Source organism: Cupressus sempervirens, chromosome 1 (assembly GCF_028749045.1).
Source record: "Cupressus sempervirens isolate cs-2001-9-10 chromosome 1, ASM2874904v1, whole genome shotgun sequence".
In the NCBI taxonomy this organism is placed as follows: Eukaryota; Viridiplantae; Streptophyta; class Pinopsida; order Cupressales; family Cupressaceae; genus Cupressus; species Cupressus sempervirens.
In genome coordinates, this window is record NC_143118.1 from 356,003,108 (window position 1) to 356,030,583 (window position 27,476).

General features: G+C 36.5%; 3 pseudogenes; all 3 read left to right on the forward strand.

Moving 5' to 3' along the window:
* Nucleotides 1–5,160, forward strand: part of LOC149577714 (glucose-1-phosphate adenylyltransferase large subunit 3, chloroplastic/amyloplastic-like) — a 44,615-nt pseudogene extending 39,455 nt beyond the window's left edge.
* Nucleotides 5,161–6,781: 1,621 nt separating this feature from the next.
* On the forward strand, nucleotides 6,782–7,697 carry LOC149577715 (transmembrane 9 superfamily member 7 pseudogene; annotated as a pseudogene).
* Nucleotides 7,698–7,891: 194 nt separating this feature from the next.
* LOC149577716 (uncharacterized) overlaps nucleotides 7,892–27,476 on the forward strand; it is a 32,830-nt pseudogene continuing 13,245 nt past the window's right edge.

Consider the following 27,476-nt stretch of genomic DNA (forward strand, 5'->3'; position numbering starts at 1 on the left):
TTTTGGTATTGGACTATTGAGTCATGTCATTTTAGATGATCCATAGAGTTTTTCACATATGAAAGAACACTTAGAGTGAGATAGGGCTATGGATGAGGAGTACTCTTGTTTGATTAAGAACCACACATGGGATCCTTGTCCTCTTTCGAAAGGAAGAAAGTTAGTTTGGTGTCAGTGACCATACCAAGTATGTTGTAGATGGTTCTATTGACACATACAAGGCATGTCTTGTTGCAAAGGGATTTTCACAGGTTGAGGGTATTGATTAATCTGAGACATTTGCTCCTGTTGCCAAGATGAATTCTATTAACCTTGTACTCTCTCTTGCAACTTCATTAGGATGGACAAATTTTTAGATGGATGTGAAGAGTGTCTTTTTGCATGGAAACCTACATGAGGAGACCTATATGGAGTAGCCTCTTGGTTTTGTGTAGAACTCTTATTTGGTATGCAGGCTTCAGAGGTCTTTATATGGTCTCAAACAAGACCCTTGGGCTTGGTATGAGATTATGAATTCCTTCTTTCTCGCTTCAAAGTTCACTCAGTGTCATTCTGATCCTACAATTTACATTCAACGTCATGGGGATGACTTATCGATACTTGTGCTTTATGTAGATGATCTCATCATTACAGGTAGTTCATCCTCCATGATCTAGAGCATTCACCGAGCTTTGTGAGAGCAGTTTGAGCTTAAAAAAACTTTGGACTTCTGCACTTTTTTTCAGGCCTACAGGTTGTTCAGTCTTCAGATGTGATAGCCATACTCCAATAGAAGTATGCTCTTAATATGCTTCAAAGATTCGACATTCTTGATTGCAAACCTGTTCCCGCACCTTTTTAGTTAGGTGTGGTTTTATCTAACACTTGCACTACTCCTATTGTGGATTCCACTTTATATAGACAACTTGTGGGTAGTTTGTTGTACCTAAAGCACGCACATCGTGATATGTCCTTTCTGATTGGACTTATGTCTCGATTCTCCCATGATCCAGATGAGAGTCATTGGAAAGATTCCAAACATATCTTGAGGTACATTAGGGGTACTACATGTTATGGCATTCACTACACATTAGGGGATCCTCACATTTTTGGTTACATAGACTCAGATTGGGCTAGTGATATTGATGATTGCACGTCTACTTCTAGATTTGTTTTCTTTTTTTTTTCCGGTCCTATCACATGGTCTTGCAAGAAGCAACATGCTCACACATTATCATATAAAGAGTCAGAGTACAAGGCAATTATGTTAGTTAGTCAGGAGGTTTTATGGCTTCAATAGTTGATGACAGAGTTTGGATTTCCTCCTGATAGTCCCACCTTTCTTTGATATGACATTCAAAGTGCTATACACATTTCCTACAACCCAATTGAGCATTAGCGGACCAAGCACATTGATCTTCACATGCACTTCATTAGGCATCTGATTTAGGATGGCTCTTTGAGCTTGGAGTACATTCCCACTACTAAGAAGGTTGCAGACATCTTCACTAAACTTTTTGCAACCCCGCGGTATCTTCAACTACTTTCTATGCTTGGGGTGAATGACGTTGTCCTTAGGGGGTCTTAGTGATTTTTCCTTCCTTCTTTTCTTGCTATCTCTTTTTGGAGTAGGAATTTTCCACACATTTTTTCCTGTTTCTCCATTTCATTGAGATTTGGTTGTGATTGGGTACCTCATCAGGCCTTGTTGTCAGGACCTAAGTTTTCTTTCAGCATTGTAGTTTCCTTTTTCTTTTCACATTGTCTATAGTTGCATTATTGCTCATCTTAAGGGGGGGTGTTAGAGTAAAATGTTAATTTAATTTAATTTATTAAATTACCTTTACTTAGTTCTTAAAGTCTCTCTTTATGCACTTACATTTCCATTTAATAATTAATTAGTAATTATTAAATGTAATTTAGCTCTTAGGGTTTCCCTTTTAGATTTTTTGATCTCCTTCTATAAGGATTGATCTTTTGTAAATATCTCTCATTCTTTTAGTATGATAATATAATTTGCATATTCTCAAAGAAAAACCTTTGCCTCTTCTTTGTCTTTTCTTTTGTGTGATAGGTTCTTACATGCAAGTCTTCTTCGAGTTTTGTGGATTTCTATAGCTCAAATTCTTCAAATACACGAGAACATGGCGTGGGCATATAATTCTTTTTTTTTTAAAATGTGGAGTTGAGCTAAATTTACACGATTGCCCCTTATTTTCTTTTAGAATCCTCAAAAAGGGGGTTCAAGGTATATGATAACATGCCATGGATGTCTAACTCTTATTGTCAAGTGGAGTTGAACTAATTGATTTTCCAAAACTAAATTTCGTGGGTTATTCATATGAATGACTTTAGGATTTAGTAAGGGACTAAAATAATTCACTTCAATTTGTAACATATGCATTGTTGTCAAGGATTGGTGGATGTTTAGGCACAACTTTGTGGAATAAACTAAATTGTAAAGGTTAAATAAATGTTAATTCTATTTGCATTAGCAAATCAAGATTTTATGTGCATCTCAGTAGTTGTTACGTTATCATTGATGATTTACAAATAAATAAACATCTTCTGTAAAATATAACATATAAAAAAAGTAACACAATGTGCACTAGGATGGCCTACAATACAAAATTAGTAAAAATTATTTGGAATTGAAATACTTTTAAGGTTGTAGTTTTGATTTAGGGTGATGAATGGAGATCTAGGAATTGAGATCAACACTTGAAAATAAGAAATGGTGAATTGAGGTAAGATTACACAAGAATTTGTCACTTGTTTGTATTTGGAACACTAATTAAAGTGGGTACAATATGTATGAGAATGATTAAAGTGGATGCAACACACGTGACAAAATACATGGGAACATTAATTAAAGTGGGCACAAAATACATGAGAACATGGCATGGGTGTATAACTCTTTTTGTTATGTAGAGTTGAACTAAGTTTATGCAAGAATTTTCCCCTTATTTTCTTTAAGAACTCAACTATAAGGGGGTTCAAGATATATGGGAACATGATATGAGGGTCCAACTCCTTTTGTTAAGTGAAGTTGAGATTAATTTATGCAAGAATTTGCCCCTTTTAATCTTCATAAAAGAGAGTTCAAGATATAATCTAGATTATGGAATGTTATTCTTTTATAAATTTTATATTCTTTTATTTAAATGTACATATGAATTTTTGGAGAATGTATGTGCATATTAAAAAATATTTGGTTTTAGATGAACAGATACAAAATTGTATGATTTAACACACTTCAAATCACACTTCAAATCAATTTTGATAAAACAAAATTGGACACAAGGATGCTAAGTTGTATGATATAACAAAACTTGGAATTCATTTTTGAGATTTTTAATTATATCCATAACAAATAAAGAACACTAAAAAAATGTGTAAAATAGTAAAGAACATGAAATGACTAGACATGTGTCACACATTTTATCCTCTACTTGTTTTGAATAGTGTATCTTTAACTCTTATTTAATGTGTAGGTGCACTTTCAGTACACCATTTTAAAACTTTTAAAGTTGCCTCTCGTAAAGAATTTCCCAAACTTGTTTCTAGTTTGCTTAGCAATGTTTATATGAAGGAAAAAGATCAAAATTCTAATGCAGATGTGAAAGTTCCTATGCCACAATTCAGAGTTTATTTCCTTGGTTCAGAATTATAGATTTAGTTTGATATGATTTATTATGCTTCTTCAGCTTCATGTTCATAATCTGACTTAGAAAAAAAAGAAACAATTGAGTTAGTCTTCAAAATTTTTTGATTGAATATACAAAAAGAAGCAAAATTGAAATTGGAATTAGAATTGGGATGGAGAATCACATGAAATTGGAATTAGAATTGGGATGGAAAATCACTTTTCATGTTTTTCGTAATGGGCTATCTCATTATACAGTAAAGCTAAATTCATCATGCAGACTCTAGTTCGAGATAAAGATAAAGATTCCCAATATTATCTTGAAGTTGAAATCGAAGCCGAGCAACATCCAACATGTGAAAAATATGATTGTGTTTTAAAGGTTCCTATTGGGGGTGCATACTGTTTAATTGATGTGCCAATGAGTAATTGTATCGATAGTGGAATCAAAAAAGTTTACATTCTTACTCAGTTTAATTCAGCTTCTCTCAATCGACACCTTGCAAAGGCATACAACTTTGGTAATGGAGTAAACTTTGCGGATGGCTTTGTTGAGGAATTTCTATAGAATATTTCGTTTCATAAGCAATAAGTATAATATGAAAGGCCTTGGCTGCTACTCAAAGACCTGGAGAAAAGAAAAGAAATTGGTTTCAAGGTACGACAGATGTGCGCTAGTTTCACTGGCTTTTTGAGGATGCAAGAAATAAGGAAATTGAAGATGTCCTCATCCTATCTGTAGATCACTTATACCGTATAGATTATATGGACTTTGTTTAGAATCACAGAAGTAGCAGTGCAGATATTACCATTTCATGCATCTCTATGGATGATAGTCGTGCATCTGATTTTGGGTTGATAAAAATTGATGATAATGGTCGAGTCCTCTACTTTTATTGAGAAGCCAAAAGGAAAGGACCTGCAAGCTATGGGTGTGGACACAACTATTTTGGGCTTATCAGCAAAAGGTGCAAATAAAAAGCCTTATATTGCAGCAATGGGTGCCTATGTATTTAAAGAGGATATCCTCTTGAATCTTCTAAGATGGCGGTTTCCTACTGAAAATGACTTTGGCTCAGAAATTATTCCTACCTCAGCAAAAGAGAAAATCTTGATCTCACTGCACAACCATCTAAGTTCAGCTTCTATGATGTAGAAAAGCCTATTTATACAGCACCTCGGAGTATACCACCAAATAAAGTTGAGCAGTCTAAGATCGTGCATTCAATTGTTTCTCATGGTTGTTTCTTGAGAAGCTGTTCTATCGAACACTCAAACATTGGTCTCCAATCTCGCATGAATTTGGTGTTTCTTTAAGGGATATGGTAATGCTTGGTGTAGATTACTATGAAACAGATAATGAAAGAAGATCACTTCTTGCAGAAAGTGGAGTTGCTAGACGAATTGGAGAAAACACCAGTATCAAGAATAAAATTATAGACAAAAATGCACGAATTGGGAAGAATTTCACCATCAATAGTGAAGAGAATATTCAAGGTCCAAATACCCTATTAATACTTTTTCACTACTTTTAATGAATCCATACACTTTTCATCCATCCAAACTTGAATCAACGATATTAGCAGGTTACAGTAAATCAACATGCAAAGATAAAACATGCAAGATCAACGCATGACGCAATGATTTATGTGGAAATCCAATTTGGAAAAAACCACCAGTAACATGCTACTTGATTCTCACTCTTCTGAAGTGATGCCCTGTTAAAGGCTTATAACACACTGTTAAATGTCACCTTGTTAGAGGATTTCACCAAATTGTTAGGAATGGGCCTAATTAAAGGACTTTTGAACATTCACTTGGAATGTCACCCTGTTAAAGGATTTATCTCATGGCTATCAAACCAACCTATGTCCATAGGATTTAAACTAACTGTTACAATTGCTAGAAAGTAACGATAATGACCTTTTGATCTGATATAACTTACAACATACTTTGCAGATTTCATATCATACTTTCAATTGAATCCTTATGCTTGGCTTCAATCACTTCAGCTCTAACTGCTTGTCTTCTTCTCAAGCTTCGTCTCCTTGAGTCTTCTAACTCATTGTACCAATCCATCCAAATTAGGGGTCTTCTTACTGAAATAGAGTAACTATGCTTTCTTTCCTCCTTAGCACCTCCTTCAACATTTCGTGCTTTCATGCCTGACCACCTCTCACTATTTCTTTATTAACTTATGACTCCTTAAATAGAAATTTGATTTTTGTTTGCCGCTCAATTCTCCCTCTCCAATTTTAGGGTTTCGAATGGATTAGGTAGTATACAATGTATCTACCTCATATCTTGTTCTTACCTACAAACTTCGTCAGTTGTATCCTTAAAAATGTTCTACATGGTGTTCTGTGCCACCAGCTCATCATTCTTATCTTCCATTTAATTCACAAATTTCTAAGTAACAACCTTGTCGGCTTAGATCTAGTGAATCTTCAATTTTCAAAATAATGCAACAACTCGGCATTATTAATTTACTAGTGCTTGGCATCTCTATGTTACTCAGCACTATTGGTTTTACTGGTGCTTGGCATCTCTGTGTTACTTGGCACTATTGGTTTTACTGGTGCTCGGAATCTTTGTGTTACTCGGCACTATTGGTTTTACTGGTGCTCGGCATCTCTATGTTACTTGGCACCTATATCTGCTCGGCACTTGATATCACTCGGCACTTGAAGTTTACTCGGCATCTGAACTTGCTCGACATTTGAAGTTTATTCGGCACTTGAAGTTTACTTGTTCGACTTCAACTAGGAATCTGTTCGGCACTTATTAGCTCGCTCGGCTCCTTCTCTCTATTGAACTTTAGTTAGGCTTTATAGATGTCTTAGCTAAAGGCTTACATCTTTGATATGTTTCAATGTGCCCATTCTTTGTATCTTATAGTATGTCATCAAATACACTTTTTCATCAATGGCTTAGCTGATCCGTGTACTTCATTACAACATCATAACTTCAACCTTTCTCTAGGTGTTCTTGTTACATCTTATTGATTGCCTCCTCCTTAACAATCAACTAATTGATAGTATTTGGATCACTAAAGCAATTATTATTCCTGCAAGTAGCAAGTTTAACATCAATGACAAAACAATGATTGAGAACATTCTTTACTAGTTCCATATGATCATTCCAAAAACTTTCCTTATGATCATTTCAATCATTTCCAACACAAAGGAGATCGTCAACAGTGCTAAAAATTTGGGAGTTCTTCACGGGGATCGTATTGAGAACTTTTTGCACTTGTTTGGGATGAAAAAGAACAAGCTGCACAATTATGTCTACGAAAAAGTTGGATTCTACAAAGAATTTAAAGGAAAAAATAGATGATGAGTATCGTGTGCGAATGATTCTTGATAATCTTCCTGCGGTAGTACCCAAGCAAAGGAGGGATGGAACCGCAACATATTCCTATGAACATGGCTTCCATGTTGGCTTCAAAGCAAGCTATGTAGAGAGTACAGAAGAAAAGTATTTTATCCACAACCATTTGAACTTTGAATCGAAGTACCACAAAGATGTAGAAACTAATACTACACTTATTGTTAGTTTTGAAGTCACACCTTTCAGTGTAAAACACGAATATGAGTAGCTTTGGGAGCCTAAGAATCCACATTTGATAACCTACAAGGCAAACAGTAAGCACTATGTTTTAAGTTCTGACACTCCCCAGGAGGTAGAGGAAGGTAAAGATTTCATCTTTAGTTATGATGTTACTTTCAAGGATAATCCTGTGAAATGGGCATCTGGATGAAATACATATCTGCTAATGTCAGATGATCAGATCCGTTGGTTCTCCATAATTAATTCATTGATGATTGTGTTGTTCCCTCCTGGCATGGTGGCAATGATCATGATGGGAACTTGGTATAGGGACATTTCAAAATATGACCAACTAAAGATATAGGATGAAGCCCAAGAAGAAACAGGATGGAAATTAGTCCATAGAGATGTGTTCAGGCCTCCTAGTCACTGTAGCCTGCTTTGTGTGTTTTCATGGGTTTATTTGTTGGCTACTCTTCAGCTCGTTTGTATAAGATGTTCAAAGGTAGATATCTATTAGCTGGGCTTCATTAATGCTCATCTTAGTGGGGGACAAAAACAATGTATATCTATTGCTAGAGAGATTTTAAGAAGCCCAGCGGTTTTACTACTCGACAAAGCAACCAGTGCTTTAGATGTTGAAAGTGAGAATTATATAAAGAAAACAATTGAAAGAATTATGCATAATGGTGGTAAGAGGAAATAGATTCAAATATGAAAGAGAAACCCGAAACCTATGAAGACATAAATATGAGAAGTCATAAGCAAGAAATTGAAAGGTCAGTTTTAGTAACTGAAAAGTCACCAACGGAGAAACTGAATAATTTCTACAAGGATAGTATTTATGGTTAATTTTGCGAGGGATTGGACATTCTTCTTCTTTTTGACAGAAAATAGGATAGTTGGAGTAGAGGGAGGAAGGCATTTTAATTTTCGTATTTTGGTTATGCGCTAGAGATTAATGATGATTTTTTGTAACAGATTTGGCAGAGATTGTGAGCAAATGATATCCAAGTATTATGTTTGTTGTGTTTAAGATAAGAAAGGTTTTGTTATGAACCAAAGTATTTAAGCATCACTTTTTCTGATTACTTTCAATCGGAGTATTGTTATATTCAGTCTTGAGCTCTTTCTTACATTCTCAGCTAAATGGTGAATGGGTGATAGATCAGAGCACTGTCATTTGTTCTTGTTGTAGGGATTAATATGTTAATCTCCATTTTCATTTCATGGCATTGCATCTGCATAATTAACAACATCATTGCATTACCAATGTCAAGGAGTCATAAGAATTGTGGGTTCTTGGTATTGGCTAGGTTTAGGAGCTCAAATTTGCCTGAGTTAGTTCTATCTAGGGCTAGCTTGGTTTTCCTCTTCTGTTCTCTGATTAAGAACGTACCCAATTAGTTTAGGAAAAAATAAATTCATTGAATATCATTTGATAAGGGACCTGTACCTTTCAATTTAGAAGAAATATATCAACTTGAAGATAGATTATCCAACTGTTGGTATCTGATTGTTCTTTCGAGTTTGGGCATTTGAGAGTTGAATTAAAAAGAACCAATCTAATTACCAACATAATGTAAAGGTCTATTCATGAGAAAATATATGTTAGAATAAATAATTAGTACCTAAGATATCTTTTACACAAGAATAATCTATATTGAACATTGAAAACATCAAAACTTATAAAATAATTAAAATTGACACATTTTAAAATATCAATTTTAAAAAGAGCTCTCATTTAAAATAGAAAAGATAAATGAAAATATAGCTCAATATTGCCTTTCATAAAAAGTTATAAACTCCCCCATTACACTTGAATAGGGGAACAATAACAAGCACAAGTTGTAAATTTATTATATCCCTCCAATTTGTTTACAAATAATTGAAGGAGACTAAAAACATAATCACAATATTTTTATGCATGAAAATAAGTCTATAGGAGTACAATCAAGATTTACTTGCATAATAAAGGAAACCAAATCATGATGCTTTATCTAATAAGCATGTATGAGAATACATCATAGCTATGCAATAAAGAGGGGAAACATGATTTTGTGTAATAAAGAGGAGAAAAATGATGTTTCCACTATAGATAAATGACAAGGTAATGGTATTATTAAAAACTAGATAAAGATCATCTAAGAACATATAGAATGTGTAGGATATACTCAATATAATGATAGGCACCAAGTTTTATATATATATGACATGAGCATGATAAGAGTAATAATATAAAATTCTATCATTTAAATATGATTAGGATAATATGTAAGATAATTAACATGGAAAAAAAATCTCACCATAGACAACTAGCCAAGTAATAATATCTGAATTAAAAGATAGATAAAGATCTTGAAAGAAAACACTAAATGTAAAAAAGAATGAGTCTAATAAGAATAATAACAATATATACACATCATTAGGATTATAAACATGCAATTGGTAGATGTTTCATGATAAATATTGTAAACATGAAATTGTGAGACAAACATGACAATGATTATATACATGTAGATGTGAAACTAATGAACAACACAAGTTTTGCAACATAGGAGTGCAATAAAGAACAAGTGAACAAATGATTGGTAAACATGAAACATATAGTACACAAATATGTCATCCCTAGGCATGTGTAGGAACATGATATGAAAAACAAGGCCTTTAAGTGGCAATAAAATTAAAAATTTAAACAATTTATCAATCTTCTATAAAAAATATGTAAGATAAGATAAGATAAGATAAATTTATTAATATATGTCCAATGAGAGACCCCAAAGGTCTAAGGGATTAAAAAGTGAACAAGATAAGAGACCCCTAGTAGCTAGGGCACAAAATGGTGCCAAGAAAAGAAAGAAAATAGGAAAAGCAAGAGAAACATGAAGAAGCACAAGAATGAGGCAAGGACTAAGGGTCCTTCCTCAAAAGAAAGAAGCCAAGCATCAAAGGGTATGGACTAGGGAAAGAAAGAGCCCTAAATCACTGCCAAGAAGAGTTGGAATGGTGTCATTGATGAGTATAACTACTACAAGATCTCGCAGATCGAGAGGATGGGCCCCAAACTTGGCCAGAATAATGCTGTGAAAATTAAATGTAGTTTATAAGCTACTAGCTATATTTTGAAAAAAAAAGGATTATTTTACTTGGTAAAAATTTAAAATTTCAATGTTGTAGTACATAATTGTTAAGAATAAAGATAAATGGGTGTATGTTTGGCCACCTTAAACATAATCCAATCATAATATATTTTTTACAAGATTCATCATATAAGTAGTAGACTTGTGTTCAGTTTTCCCAATAACTAAAGTAGTCTTTTAATTATCTCAACCTACATTTCTAGTGAGTGGTAGAAATCACTTATCAAATTATGAGAATTAAATATAGTTCCTTTTGAATTAAAATTTTGGTTGAAATTTCTTCCACTTGTTCCCACATGATGGACTTTTTCATTGATGCAAGCAAATGAGCTATCAACTATTCAACATGGTACTAAAGTTAGATGAATTGTCCTTTGATGAAATAACAATTATAGGTTTAATCTATGGGGCCAGTATAATTGAAGGAAGATTTGTGTGGAACATGCAACTAGGTGGAAGTATTTCATTGACTTAGAATATAAGTTTGAATAATAGAAAGAAGGTGGCCTATAATAATGAAATGACCTTGATTCTAACCCCTTAAAAATACCCTGATCAATCAAATGAAGTGTTCAAAGAAATATATTATTGTTTCTATTGAAGATGTGTCTATTTTAAAGAGAAACATGGTTGTCTCAAAATGTGAGAGACCATCGATGTCAAAAAGTAGTTAGACTACACTAATGGATTGACAACATTACTACAAAGGATACATCAACATGCAATTAAAAGACAATTACAGACAACAATGTATGGAGTACAAAATAGTAGAATTAGTCAAGATGAAAGACAATGCTCAAGAATGTATAGATAATCGACAATGAACAAACAAAGGAGGAGATGCATAGTGAGTTTTAACTACCCATAATTTGATTATAAGATGTTAGCAAATTGATAGTTTTTTCTTGGAGTAGCTTTGTTTTATTTATAATCAAAATATTGGTTTTTTCAAAACCAAAAAAAATCTTTAAAAGTAAATAAAGAACCAAGCACATGTTAGTTACTAGGTCTTTAAATTTTCTTTGAGTCTGAATATGAGGTTTAGGGTAAGTTTTTTCATTACCTACATCCAAATGATCTTTTGTTGTTGTTGTTGTTGCTAAATTCAAACATTGATTTCTTGTTGTTTTAGTTGGATTAGTATTAAGATGAGTGACCTCACAAGAAGTCCCAATGCTTCACCTCTGTGAGCATCACCTAGATTCAACGAGTGTTAAGTGTCTCATTTATTGTCATGAGAGACGGATTCGTGCGAATCACTACTCGTGAAACACGAGTCAATAAGTCTAACTCAAAAGCTACATAGTTAAATCTTGATAGCAATATCATAATTTTAGACATCTTTTATTATATTTTAAAAATCTTGTAATAAAGAGAAGAAAAATGGTGTCTCCACTATAGACAAATGACAAGTTATGGTATTATTAAAAGCTAGATAAAGATCATCTAAGCACATATAGAATGCAAAAGATATGAGAAACATAATAATAGCCTTGGGTATATGCACCGAGTTGTGGTGTTTTTTTTTTTCCCATTTTTGAATAGCACATACGTGCTTTAAAAAAGGTAAAATTTTATAAATGGGCTGCATACTCACAGCACATTTATTTTATCTTAGTTTTTTAGCTTCTTTCAATAGCAATGCGTACGCAAGTTGCATAAAACAACACTTTTCATCACCCATCTTACTGATATGCCTCCTCGTCGAAAAAATTTGAGATCACAAGCATGCCCATGCCCATGTTGTATGTGATCTAAACTTCATTTTTCATTGTTTGATACATTTTTCATATTGTTTTGTAGGTTTTTTACAATTTTTATTTATATTTGTTTATTTATTTCGATTTCAATTGATTTTTTATCAAGAAATGTCAATAATCAACCTGCAAATCCACAAAAACCTCAAAACCCTCAAGAACCTCAAAACCAAAACCCTCCCCAAGAAGAACAAAAAATTTTGCAACATGACCCAATTGCAAGACCTCCGCCTGGCACACAAGAAAATATAATAAATGAAATAGAAAGATGCAAAACTGAATTAGAAGGACTCATTGGTTGATTGAAAGAATCTGGACAAACCAATCCAATGAGGGTTCAATTGGCATCATCCCTCAAATCCATTAAGACCCAAATAGCCTCAGTTAGTGGTTAGTTAGATATTTGGCAAGTTAAGAGGGATGAACAAAAAAGATTTTATGCAAATAAATTGTCATATGAAGATGTTAAAAAAAAAGGAATACCAAAAGGTAGGAAATGTGCATTATTTAGAAAATTTGGTGAGCAAAGTACTATTAGAGAGGGTACTAAACAGTTCCCCATCCATTGGTGCATACGCAATGCTATTAGAAATAATTTTTGGGATAGATGGTGGATGGTTTTTGATGCCCCTACTTGCAACAATCACGAGGTCCCCATATTTATTTTGAAGAAATTGTATTGTGAGTTTGTCCTTGGGGAGATCCCCAATTATTTTGATATATTAGACTCCCAGGGTAGAGGTGGGGGGTCATCATTTGAGAGGTCGGGAGCACGTCATGACCCTAATGTAGTTAGGGCACCTGTGGTAAAGCCACAACGCGAGCATGTCATTATTCCTTTGGTTGTGAAGGAACATGTAGAGCCCAGTGCTCTAGAGACTTTTAATGCTTTGACGCAGACCCTCATCCATTCCATGAGCCCATTAGTTGAGGGGGATCCTTCTACACGTCATGGTCACATGTGCACTTCATGCGGATCCTTATGCACATTCGGCACTCATGCTGGAGATGGTGAGGATGATGGGCTCATCACTAATTAGTTCTTAAATGACACATTTGGGATTGATACACAAGTAAATTAAAATTATAATTTACTAATTTGATCACATTTTATATGTATAGTGAATGATTAATTAATTAACATCTATTGACATTGTTCAAAATTCAGGGTCAAAGTGTTGGCGGGTCTAGCAGCGATCCTCCGACCTCATTTTTTGTCACGTCCACAAGTCTAGAGGTATGTATCGATTTAATCATTTAAATTAATACATATATTTATTAAGTAATCATATTAAGGATTGATGAAAAAAATTATGCATGTGCATCAGTTCTCTACAGGACCGTCAACATTTACTACAGACTCGGAGCATAGACATCATACGAGCTACGTATAGGTACATTTGTTTCATGTTAATTTAATTCATTTGATTATATTTGTTTCATATTTCATGTTACATGTAACATGTATTGTATGACATGCAGCTCATGACGTCGGACACTCCTCCTCATCTCCAACAGTCCGTCAATCATGGGGTGGCCGCAGCTATAGATAGCTCATAGCCATTGACTGAGGTATGAAAGAATTTTCTTGGTTTTATTTTTTGTTTAAAATATTTAGTATCAAAATTTCTAATGTTATTTGTAAGTATTGATTAAATTGTTGTAGTGTCTCGTCACACCTGATCGTCCACGAGCCTTCAAGGTGGACATACAGAGTTACTATCTGATGGCTATAAGAAAATAATTAATTTTGTGCGTACATATATTTGATTTTAGTGTATAATAAATATTGATTCAAATCTACTTTGTTTGTATCAACTTGAGTTAGAGAAGAGCCTCAACAAGAGGACGAGCAAGCATGTCAGGAGGACCCCATCATCTCCACCATCTCCCTGCACACGACAACATAAGACCTCAAGAGATTTGTTTCCTTCCCCTCATGGGAAGGAAAAGATATAATTAATAGACATGTATATATATAGGCATCAGTGGACATATTCGATACACCTTTGATGTATATATGACATTTTATGTTTGATGTATGACATTATTCAACTTATGACATTATTGGTTAATATATGATATGTTTTTTCATATATGACATTATTGGTTATCATAATATATTATGTGTTTGTTAATGTATATGTGACATTATTGGTTATCATTTTATATTATATGTTTGTTCATGTATGACATTAAATTAGATATGTTTGTGTATGACATTAAGTTAGATATATACATGTATGACATTAAATTAGATATGTTCATGTATGACATTAAATTCAATACCTAATCTATTCGAAACTTTGATAGAATATTGATTAACAATAAACTTTATCACTATTTAAGCATAAGTTAATCATTTCTAATATGTCATCGTCATATGATTTATGATCTTGTTCATGTTTAAAGTTTTCCTTCTCTGTCATTTGTTTATCAAGTTTAATTCAATACTTAATTAGTTTGAATTTTTGATACAATATTGATTGGCAATAAACTTTATCAGTCAAGATTGATCTCACAAAGTTTAAGAGGTGCTGCTTGATAGCTTGACTTGTTTCCAAGGTAGTCACAAAAGGATCAAATGCCCTAGAAAGAAATCCATTACTATAATATACCTAACACTTCCCTTAACAAAAATAATATCTGCTACCAGTTTATTCCAAATCAAAGCAATCAAATTTAAAATACACTGAGCATTAGATAAAACAACTGATAATATAATACAAGCCCCAATAAGCATAGTAACAATGCAAGATCTATGATGGTATTACCTACAAATCAACATTGCACCAATCTTACCCTTTATAGTATTAACCTAATGCACAAAGTGATATTACAACTATGCTCCTACCCTCTATTTCACCCATATATTTTATGTCTTAAGTTTTTTGTTAGAATTAGTGGTATGGAAAATACCTTGGGAGGGATCACTAGATTGCAAGATTTGTGTTATCTTGTGTTACCCAAGGTCAAATTCTTCAACTACACCAACTTTGTATTCATACAAACAATAATCAACCATGCAATTGTCCTAGATTAATGTGTAGATTAGATTAATTTTAGTACAATGTAATGGTTATAAATGATTCTTTCTATGTAAAAAATTTGTAAATTTAATTATTCAGGTTAATCTTAAATACTATCAAATTAATATATTGCATTACCAACATATAACAAATTATTGCACAAACATGCATTGAGTCAACTCTAAAATTGCTATGAGAGAAGAGTGTTTATCAACAATTTAAATATTTTCAAAAGTTAGAAAAGAGTGTTTATCAAAAATTTAAATATTATCTCACTCTCTCTTATTCCCCCCCTCTTTATATTCCTATTTTTTCCATATCTATGTAGCCATCTATCATCTTTATCTCCCCCTCACTAATGTAGAGATGTTGAGCAAGAAGTGAGGTTTAAGCACTTTCTTCTTTCCAATCTACAAAACTAAACTTGCGGCCTTCCTAATATCTTACTCCTTTAGGATATCATTTTTGTGGCCTATCCAAAGTGATAGGGTCATTTGTGAACTCCTCCAAGGTGAGTACTTCTCCAATCAAGATCTTGTACCTTTTTGTTTTAGGGACACTAGCCCTATTCCAAGCCAATAACTATAACTCTTCATCAATGGCTTCACCAACCCCAAGTTTATATTGGGACACCTTCCTTATGTTTGAACTAATCGAGAATCAACGCTTGGTTTAACACTCCAATTGTCGTACAGTACAAAATGTTGACTATCACAGAATTCCTTGTAGGGCTCCTACTCTAATTTTTTGGACTTAAATTCCTCTTAGGTTGAAATATAACTATTCTATGTGTAGATTTAGACACCCTTTTGAATTTATTTAAGACTCCAAAGCCTAGATTCCTAATTCCATTCCTATGGCACCTAACCCATGTAAAGTACATAGACCTAATAAGGTCACACTAGGTTTGGTTTTCAAAGTAATTACTAGATAATTGGTGCATGGCCTCAGACCTCCTCTACTAACCAAAAATAACTCAAATCCACCACTAAACTACACCCATCAATTAAATTCAATATTTTTCAATCTTTTTGGTCTCAATCCTACCTAAATACATTAAGCTATTCAACTTAGGGACTAATGCAAACATGGTTTTTCCATTGAGACACTTCCTGAGCTCTAGGAATCTATAATTATACCCTCCTTACTTGAATTTTCTAGAATCTTAGAGAATTCCACTGGTTCAAATACAAAAAATGGCTTCATTTGTGGAATGAGCTCTTAACAAGAATTTTCCTAGATTGTTTCTAGAAAACTTGCCTCAAACACTTTAAATCAAAATTAAACTATCTCAAACCAATTTAAAATATCACAATAACACAAAGGATATTCAAAAAATCAACTTAGTTTGTAAGAATCACCATAGATATGATCACACAACTAAAACCATACTCCTTAAGACCGAACAACTTAAGTCCCTTTAGTTAGGAGTTCTTCTAAATTGAAAGCAGTCTTCTTAATGTTTTAAAGTGTTAGCCAAGTAGCATCCTCCAATAAATGGTGTTTCCATTTTACTAGGTATTCATAGTAAGTAGACCTCTTGGTTTTTTTGGCTTTCCTCTTGTCTACAATGCATTCAATTTCTTGTACTGGTGGTTGAGGGAGGTCTTCTAGCTCCTTGTCTTATGGCAGATCTTCATTACCTACAATGGCGATACCAGTAATAGGACCTTTATATTCATATAGGTTAGTTATATCATATAATAAGTTGAAATTAGACAACCATTAAACACTTTGTAAAGTACTTCCTACATATCATTACAGCCACGTCAACTGAGTTCAAATTAATATTTAGAATCTAGGAACACATCAAGAAAGACATACGAAAGGTGAGAGAGATTTGGCACATTTACCCAGCCAAATTAATTTAGCCATGTTTACCTAGCCACTCGGAGCTAATGGAGTAGATAGTTCGATCCCAAAATGAAAGGTGAGAGAGATTTGGTAGTTGGCAACTTTTTACTAGCCAACACTACAAGTTTTAACATCACCCGAGATGGCGTCGTAAAATAAAAATGGAGTGTGATCTCCAAAAAGTGAGAGAGGTTATTGTAGGTCTCCACAACACAGTCCTGTAGGAACTAGAATCGCATCCATACTTTGCATGAGCTACAAGATATGCCCCATCAAAGATCGCAACCCTATGGCATTTAGTGACCCTTAGGGACGTTCCAGTTTGGCATGCTTGAGAATGTTTGAGCACTAAAGGGGATAGGATGAGGTTGGAGATAGGGTTTACCCAGTCACCTAGAGCTAACAAAGTAGAAAGTTTGATCCCACAATGAAAGGTGAGAGAGATTTGGTAGTTGGCAACTTTTTATTGGCCAATACTAAGAGTTTTAGCATCACTCGAAATGGCGTCGTAAAATGAAAATGGAGTGTGATCTCGAAAATGTGAGAGAGGTTGTTGTAGGTCTCCACAACATGGTCCTGTAGGAACTAGAATCACATCTATACCTTGCACAAGCTTCGAGATATGCCCCATCAAAGATCACAGCCCTATGGCATTTAATGACCCTTAGGGACGTTCTGGTTTGGCGTGTCCGAGAATGTTTGAGTGTTGAAGGGGATAGGGCAAGGTTGGGGATAGGGTTTACATGGCCACCCAGATCTAACGAAGCAGACAATTTGATCCCACGACGAAAGGTGAGAGAGATTTGGCAGTTGGCAACTTTGTACTGGCCAACATTGCAACTTTCAACATCACCCGAGTTGGTGTCGTAAAATGAAAATGGAGTGTGATCTCCAAAAAGTGAGAGAATTTATTGTAGGTCTCTGCAACATGATCATATAGGAATTTGAATCACATCCATACCTCATATAAGCTACGAGATATGCCCCGTCAAAGATTGCAGCCCTATGGCATTTAGTGACCCTTAGGAACGTTCCAATTCGGCATGCCCGAGAACGTTTAAGTGCTGAAAGGGATAGGATAAAGTTGGGGATAGAGTTTACCTAACCACCTAGAGCTAACAGAGTAGACAGTTCAATCCCACAACGAAAGGTGAGAGAGATTTGGCAATTGGCAACTTTATACTGGCCAACACTACAAGTTTCACCATCACTTGAGATGGCATTGCAAAATAAAAGTGAAGTGTGATCTCCAAAAAGTGAGAGAGGTTATTGTAGGTCTCTACAACACGATCCTATAGGAACTAGAATCACATCCATACCTCGCATGAGCTCCAAGATATGCCCCATCAAAGATTGCAGCCCTATGGCATTTAGTGACCCTTAGGGACATTTTGATTCGGTGTGTTTGAGAATGTTTGAGCGCTGAAGGGGATAGGATGAGGTTGGGGATAGGGTTTACCCAGCCACTCAGAGCTAACGAAGAAGATAGTTTGATCCCATAACGAAAGGTGAGAGAGATTTGGCAGTTGACAACTTTGTACTAACCAACACTACAAGTTTTAGCATCACCCGAGATGGCGTCGTAAAATGAAAATGAAATGTGATTTCCAAAAAGTGAGAGAGATTGTTTTAAGTCTCCACAACATGGTCTTGTAGGAACTAGAATCACATCCATACCTCACACGAGCTCCGAGATATGCCCCGTCAAAGATCGCAGCCCTATGCCATTTAGTGATCCTTAGGGACGTTCTGGTTCGGCATGCTTGAGAATGTTCAAGCATTGAAGGGGACATAACGAGGTTGGGGATAGGGTTTACCCGGCCACCTAGAGCTAATGGAGTAGACAATTCGATCCCACGACCCTTTTTCCACTAAGTTGCAAATTTGAGCAACTTTTACAACTTTCAACAATACAACTTTGCACAAAAAGTGCATTTTTAACATTTTTCACTTGATTCCAATTCTACAACTTAGAAAAGGTTAAACAATAGTAAAATTCTCATCCCTTTACCAATTTCCAGACTCCTGCAAAGTTCTTAGCATTTTTGCAATTTTGCTTTGACAACTTTTGCAATTTTTGACATCTTAACTCCTAGATGTCTAAAACTTAACCTAATGACCCTAAGGACATTTATAACCTTCTATGAAACATTAAAAAAAAAAAATTCCTTGAAAAATCATCTATATTGCTCATTTTTATGCCTAAAAAGTGGCCCATAGGCATATTTGACACAAAACCCCACAACTAAAAAATAATGACCAAGGGTGACTTCCAAGCATGGAAAGGGTCTATTTAGGTCCAAACTAACATGAATCCAACATTAGATTCAAACTATGCAACTTTCATTGGCTAGTTGCTTCACAAACTCAAGACTAGGCTTATAGCCTTAAACATGAAAAATCACAAACATCTCCTCACAACCCAAAGAAAAGAATCATAGGTTTGGATACCCTTTTGGGTTTTATACAACATACTAAAGCCTTGGGATCTCAAGAGAAGTATGCAGCAACTAAGTTTTTTAAGGCTTACTTAGGAATGTAGGTAATTAGGCATCCATTAACAAAGGAAGTACCCTACCCCTTGAAAAAAAATTCAAACCAGAAATTGGAACATGAGGAGGATCTTGTAAGATGATCACATACTAATTTTCAAGCCTCGAAACCTTCTCTGTAGTGAGTTATGGAATATGTTGCTACAATCTAGCATGCACATGGATCTTGCATGCCTAGGGCATCAAGTTTTTCTCTCCAACCTTATTCTTTTGATCTAAAACCAAAAGGAACATAAAAAAAATTGTCCTAACTCAGATTCCACCAAGGTTCATTAATTTTCCATGGTGGAATCTCAAGATATGAGGGAAAATAGATGAAACACTAGGTAATGGTGCAAAATGGGGACAACAATTAGTAAAATGGGAATATCTAGAGTTGTAGAGTGAATTAGAACCTCATTCCAAGTGCAACAGAAAGAAGATTCACAAAGCTATCCAACTATACTAGATATTCATATTTATATGTGATAAACTTGACCAATGAGCAGAAAACATTGAATAAAACTTAGAATTTCTACCTTTTTCTCTGTTGTTTCAATTTTGTATGGCTTGTACGGATTGTTAGTAGTAAAATTTTGGTATGGTTGGTATGTATGGATTGGTAGTACTCATACTTCCTTTGTAACCCAGCCTAATATAGCCAATTAGATCTGTGACTCAAAGTGGGTGTTAGTTGGTGCTGGAACAGAGTCAGAGTTTGATCTTTTGGAATCTCTAAGAAGTGGTTAAAGGGTGTCTAAAGAGGTGAAAAGATGGTGTGGCCCTTTGCTAAGTGTTTAGTTGTATGAACTAATTCTGATCCATTAGCATTGTCTTAGAGAGATATAGAATAGGAGGATGGGCCTTATTCGTCATGGATAACTTAAATTTCTTCAAGAGATAGTGACATGTATTCTAGAGATAAGCACAGATCATTATGATGCATGTAAAGGATATTTTTTGGGGAAGTTTACAAAACCATCTTTTCTAATGAGTGACGCTAGATTTGAGGTTGTTCTTGATCTAGTACAAAGGGAATACCAAGGAAGGAATCAAAAGAGATTGAAATATTCCTTATAATATATAGTAGAATGGAGTTGCTGGGAGAAAGAATCATTCTATATATAAGGTAGAAAATGTTATATGCTACATGACCAAGACATGCCTTGTTACCTATGGGAAGAGACATGTAGTACAATAGTATACACATACAACAAATCTCCACACAAGATGCTAGGGAAGATGACACCAGAGGAAGCTTTCATAGGGAAGAAGCTAGATATTAGTCGCTTCAATATATTTGGAAGTTTGATATATTTTCATATTCCAAGTGATACACATGTACTAAGTAAGATCTAACTATAGATATGGGGTAATTTTTTTGGTATAGTAAAACCTCAAAGGATTATAGGAATTTTTTTCCAAACACTAGAAGAGTTATACTCAGATGTGATGTTAAGCTCATGGAGGAAAAGGCATTTAGAAGGTATAAATATTTTCTACTAGATGATCAAAGTGAGTAGCTGATAAAAGCTACAAGGATAAATCGACCAAGTCAAAGGCATCAAATCTCAAGTATAGTTACTACTACAAAGTAGGATCATGTGGTGAAGATTCACAAAATATGGAAAAGCCGATGCAACATGAAATGCATCCAGAAGATATAGAGGCTAATATTCCATCCTCTGTAGTTGGAAATAGTAACCATGAGGTTTAAAAAAGGCATCGGGATACACAAGAAATTATGGGAGATCTTAGGAAGAGTATGAGATAGCAGAGACAACTAGCCAATTTTATATGCATGATAGAAAGTTAATATTTGATTAGTGTCTTGTCTGATATAGAGTATTCTCACATCTATGGATAAATGATAGCCCATGAGGCATGGAAAAAGCTAGAAGCTATTTGTAAAGGTGACATGTATGTTAAGCAATCTGATTTGTAGGGTCTTTAAGGGAAGTATGATGATGCAGGAGCATCCAGAGGTATAAGGGCAATCTTGTGTCACCCAAAAAAATGTACTTAGACTTAGTTTCTATTTCATGTGTTTTCATTTTTTGACACCCATTTGGGTCAAATAAAGGTTCCAACTCTCACAGTTCAACTATCAGTGTGCTAGAAAATCCTAAAAAAATAGGAGCATGCAATTGGGCCATCATTTTGGTAACCTAGAAGGTGTGAATTGGCCAGATGAATGTAATTGTGATTTAGAGCATTCCAGAAAAAGAATCAGCTCAAAAGGCCCCACGGTTTGAAAGTCATTGCAATTTTTCAGGTTGTGGAGACCTCCTAAGAATGCTTCAAAGTCAAGTTAGGGGTCTTAGAACCCCTAGTGACATATGTCATTGTTTAATGGGTCAAAGGGGGCCATAGGTCACCCTATGAGCCCCTTTGACCCATATGAACGATTCAAATATGTCCCTATGGGTCCTAGGACCCCTACGGACATATGTCATCGTTTAATGGGTCAAAGGGTGTCATAAGACACCGAATCACACCCTTTGACCCATATGAACGGTTTGAATATGTCCCTAGGGGTCTTAGGACCCCTAGGGACATATGTTGTCGTTTAACGGGTCAAAGAGGGTCGTAGGTCACCCTATGAACCCCTTTGACCCATATGAACGATTTGAATATGTCCCTAGGGGTTATAAGACCCCTAGAGACATATGTCATCATTTAATGGGTCAACCTATGACCCCCTTTGACCCATATGAACAATTCGAATATGTCCTTAGGGGTTCTAGGACCCCTGGAGACATATGTCATCATTTAATGGGTCAAAGGGGGTCATAGGTCACCCTATGACCCCCTTTGACACATATGACCCATTCAAATATGTTCCTAGGGGTCTGAGGACCTCTAGCAACATATGTCATCGTTTAATGGATTAAAGGGGGTCATAGCTCACCCTATGACCCCCTTTGACCCATATGAACGATTCAAATATATCCTTAGAGGTCCTAGGACCCTTAGAGACATATGTCATCGTTTAATGGGTCAAAGGATGCCATAGGTCACCCTTTGACCCCCTTTGACCCATATGAATGATTCGAATATGTCCCTAGGGGTTACAGGAACCTTAGAGATATATGTCATCATTTTATGGGTCAAAGGGGGTCATAAGTCACCCTCTGACCCCCTTTGACCCATATGACCCTTTCGAATATGTCCCTAGGGGTCCTAGAACCCCTAGGGACATATGATGTCATTTAATGGGTCAAAAGGGGTCATAGGTCACCCTATGACCTCATTTGAACCATATGACCCATTCGAATATGTTCCTAAGGGTCTGAAGACCCCTAACAACATATGTCATCGTTTAATGGGTCAAAGAGCATCATAGCTCACCTTATGACTCCCTTTGAATCATATTACCCATTGAATATGTCCCTAGGGGTTCTAGGACCCCTAGAGACATATGTTGTCGTCTAATGGGTCAAAGAGAGTCATAGGTCACCCTATGACCCCCTTTGACCCATATTACCCATTCGAATATGTCCTTAGGAGTCCTAAAACACCTAGGGACATCTGTCATCGTTTAATGGATCAAAGAGAGTCATAGGTCACCCTATGACCCCCTTTGACCCATATGAACGATTCAAATATGTCCCTAGGGGTCCCAAGACCCCTAGGGACATATGTTGTCGTTTAATAGGTCAAAGGGGGTCATAGGTCACTCTATGATCCCCTTTGACCCATATGAACAATTCGAATATGTCCCTAGGGGTTCTAGGACCCCTAGAGACATATGTCGTCGTTTAAAGGGTCAAAGGGGGTCATAGGTCACCCTATGACCCCCATTGACCCATATGACCTATTCGAATATGTTCCTAAGGGTTCGAGGACCCCTAGCGACATATGTTGTCATTTAATGGGTCAAAAAGAGTCATAGGTCACCCTATGACCCCCTTTAACCCATATTACCCATTCGAATATGTCCTTAGGGGTCCTGGAACCCCTAGGGACATATGTCATCGTTTAATGAGTAAAACGAAGTCATAGGTCACCCTATGACCTCCTTTGACTCATATGAACAATTTGAATATGTCCCTAGGGGTCCTAAAACCCCTAGGGACATATGTCGTCATTTAATGGGTCAAAGGGGTTCATAGGTCACCCTATGACCCCCTTTGATTCATATGACCCATTCGAATATGTCCCTAAAGGTTCTAGGACCCCTAGAGACATATGTCATCGTTTAATGGGTCAAAGGGGGTCATAGGTCACCTTATGAGCCCCTTTGACCCATATGAACGATTCAAATATGTCCCTATGCGTCCTAGGACCCCTACAGACATATGTCATCATTTAATGGGTCAAAGGGTGTCATAAGACACCGTATGACCCCCTTTGACCCATATGAATGATTTGAATATGTCTGTATGGGTCTTAGGACCCCTAGGGACATATGTCGTCATTTCACAGGTCAAAGAGGGTCGTAGGTCACCCTATGAACCCCTTTGACCCATATGAACGATTTGAATATGTCCCTAGGGGTTATAGGACCCCTAGAGACATATCTCATCGTTTAATGGGTCAACCTATGACCCCCTTTGACCCATAGGAACAATTTGAATATGTCCCTAGGGGTTCTAGGACCCCTAGAGACATATGTTGTCATTTAATGTGTCAAAGGGGATCATAGGTCACCCTATGACCCCCTTTGACCCATATGACCCATTCAAATATGTTCCTAGGGGTTTGAGGACCTCTAGCGACATATGTCATCGTTTAATTGGTTCAAGGGGGTCATAGGTCACCCTATGACCCCCTTTGACCCATATGAACGATTCAAATATATCCCTAGGGATCCTATGACCCCTAGAGACATATGTCATCGTTTAATGGGTCAAAGGGTGTCATAGGTCACCCTATGACCCCCTTTGACCCATATAAACAATTTGAATATGTCCCTAGGGGTTATAGGACACCTAGAGATATATGTCGTCGTTTAATGGGTCAAAGGGGGTCATAAGTCACCCTATGACCCCCTTTGACCCATATGAGCCATTCGAATATGTCCCTAGGGGTCCTAGAACCCCTAGGGACATATGTTGTCATTTAATAGGTCAAAGGGGGTCATAGGTCACCCTATGATCCCATTCGAACCATATGACCCATTCGAATATGTTCTTAGGGGTCTGAAGACCCCTAGCAACATATGTCATCGTTTAATGGGTCAAAGAGTGTCATATGTCACCTTATGACTCCCTTTGACCCATATTACCCATTGAATATGTCCCTAGGGGTTCTAGGACCCCTAAAGACATATGTTGTCATCTAATGGGTCAAAGAGAGTCATAGGTCACCCTATGACCCCCTTTGACCCATATTACCCATTCGAATATGTCCTGAGGAGGCTTAGAACCCCTAGGGACATATGTTATCGTTTAATGGGTCAAAGGGAGTCATAGGTCACCCTATGACCCCCTTTGACCCATATCAACGATTCAAATATGTCCCTAGGGGTCCCAAGACTCCTAGGGACATGTCATCGTTTAATAGGTCAAAGGGGATCATAGGTCTCTCTATGATCCCCTTTGATCCATATGAACAATTCGAATATGTCTTTAGGGTTTCTAGGAACCCTAGCGACATATGTCGTCGTTTAATGGGTCAAAAGGGGTCATAGGTCACCCTATGACCCCCTTTGACCCATATGACCTATTTGAATATGTTCCTAAGGGTTCGAGGACCCCTAGCGACATATGTTTTCGTTTAATGCGTCAAAAATAGTCAGGTCACCTAATGACCCCCTCTGACCCATATTACCCATTCAAATATGTCCTTAGGTGTCTTAGAACCCTTAGGGACATATGTGGTTGTTTAATGAGTCAAAGGGAGTCATAGGTCACCCTATGACCTCCTTTGACTCATATGAACGATTCGAATATGTCCCTAGGGGTTCTAAAACTTCTAGGGACATATGTCATCATTTAATAGGTCAAAGGGGTTCATAGGTCACCCTATGATCCCCTTTGACTCATATGACTCATTCGAATATGTCCCTAAGGGTTCTAGGACCCCTAAAGACATATGTTGTCGTTTAATGGGTTAAAGAGAGTCATAGGTCACCATATGACCACCTTTGGCTCATATTACCCATTCAAATATGTCTCTAGGAGTCTTAGAACCCCTAAGGACATATGTAATCGTTTAATGAGTCAAAAGGGGTCATAGGTCACCCTATGAGCCTATTTGACCCATATGAACATTTCAAATATGTCCCTATGGGTCCTAAGATCCTTTGGGACATATGTCATTGCTTAATGAGTCAAATGGTGTCATAAGGCACCCTATGACCCCCTTTGACTCATATGAACGATTCGAATATGTTCCTAGGGGTTTTAGGACCCCTAGGGACATATGTCGTCGTTTAATGGGTTAAAGAGGCTCATAGGTCACCCTATGACCCCCTTTGACCAATATGACCCATTTGAATATGTCCTTAAGACCCTTAGGGACATATGTCACATTTAATGGGGCAAAGGGGGTCATAGGGCACCCTATTACCCCCTTTGACCCATATGAATGATTCGAATATGTCCTGAGGGGTCCTAGGACCCCTAAGGACATATGTCATCGTTCATATGGGTCAAAGGGTGTCATAGGTCACCCTATGACCCCCTTTGACCCATTTGAAAGATTTGAATATGTCCCTAAGGGTTATAGGACCCCTAGAGACATATGTCGTCATTTAATGGGTCAAAGGGGGTCATAGGTCATCCTATAACCCACTTTGACTCATATGAACAATTTGAATATGACCTTAGAACCCCTAAGGACATGTCGTCGTTTAATGGGTCAAAGGGTGTCATAGGTCACCCTATGACCCCATTTGACCCATATGAATGATTTGAATATATCCCTAGGAGCTATAGGGCCCCTAGAGACATATTTCATCGTTTAATAGGTCAAAGGGGGTCATAGGTCACCCTATGACCCCCTTTGACCCATATGAACAATTTCAATATGTCCCTAGGAGTCCTAGGACCTCTAAAGACATATGTTGTCGTTTAATGGGTCAAACGGGGTCATAGGTCACCCTATGACCCCCTTTGACACATATGATCCGTTCGAATATGTTCCTAGGAGTCCGAGGACCTCTAGCAACATATGTCATCATTTAATGGGTCAAAGGGGGTCATAAGTCACCCTATGACCCCTTTTGACCCATATGAACGATTCGAATATATCCCTAGGAACATATGTTGTCGTTTAATGGGTCAAAGGGTGTCATAAGGCATCCGATGACCCCTTTTGACCCATATGAACAATTCGAATATGTCCTTAGGGGTCTTAGGACCCTTAGCGACATATGTCGTCATTTAATGGGTCAAAGGGGGTCATAGGTCAATGACCCCCTTTGACCCATATGACCCATTCGAATATGTCCCTAGGACCCTTAGGGACATATGTCGTCGTTTAATGGGTCAAAGGGGGTCACAGGGCACCCTATGACCACCTTTTACCCATATGAATGATTTGAATAAGTCCTTAAGGGTCCAAGGATGCCTAAGGACATATTTCGTCCTTTAATGGGTCAAAGGGCATCATAGGTCACCCTATGACCCCCTATGACCCATATGAACGATTTGAATATTTTTCTAAGGGTCTTAGGACCCGTAGGGACATATTCGAATCGTTCATATGGGTCAAAAGGGTATGTCATCGTTTAATGGGTCAAAGGGGATCATAGGTCACCCTGTGACCCTCTTCGACCCATATGACCCATTCGAATATCTTCCTAGGGGTCCGAGGATCTCTAGTGACATATGTCATCATTTAATTTGACCGATATGAACGATTCGAATATATCCCTAAGGATCCTAGGACCCTTAGGGACATGTCATCATTTAATGGGTCAAAGGGTGTCATAGGTCACCCTATGACAATCTTTGACCCATATGAACGATTTGAATATGTTCCTAGGGGTTATAGGACCCCTAGAGATATATGTCATCATTTTATGAGTCAAAGGGGGT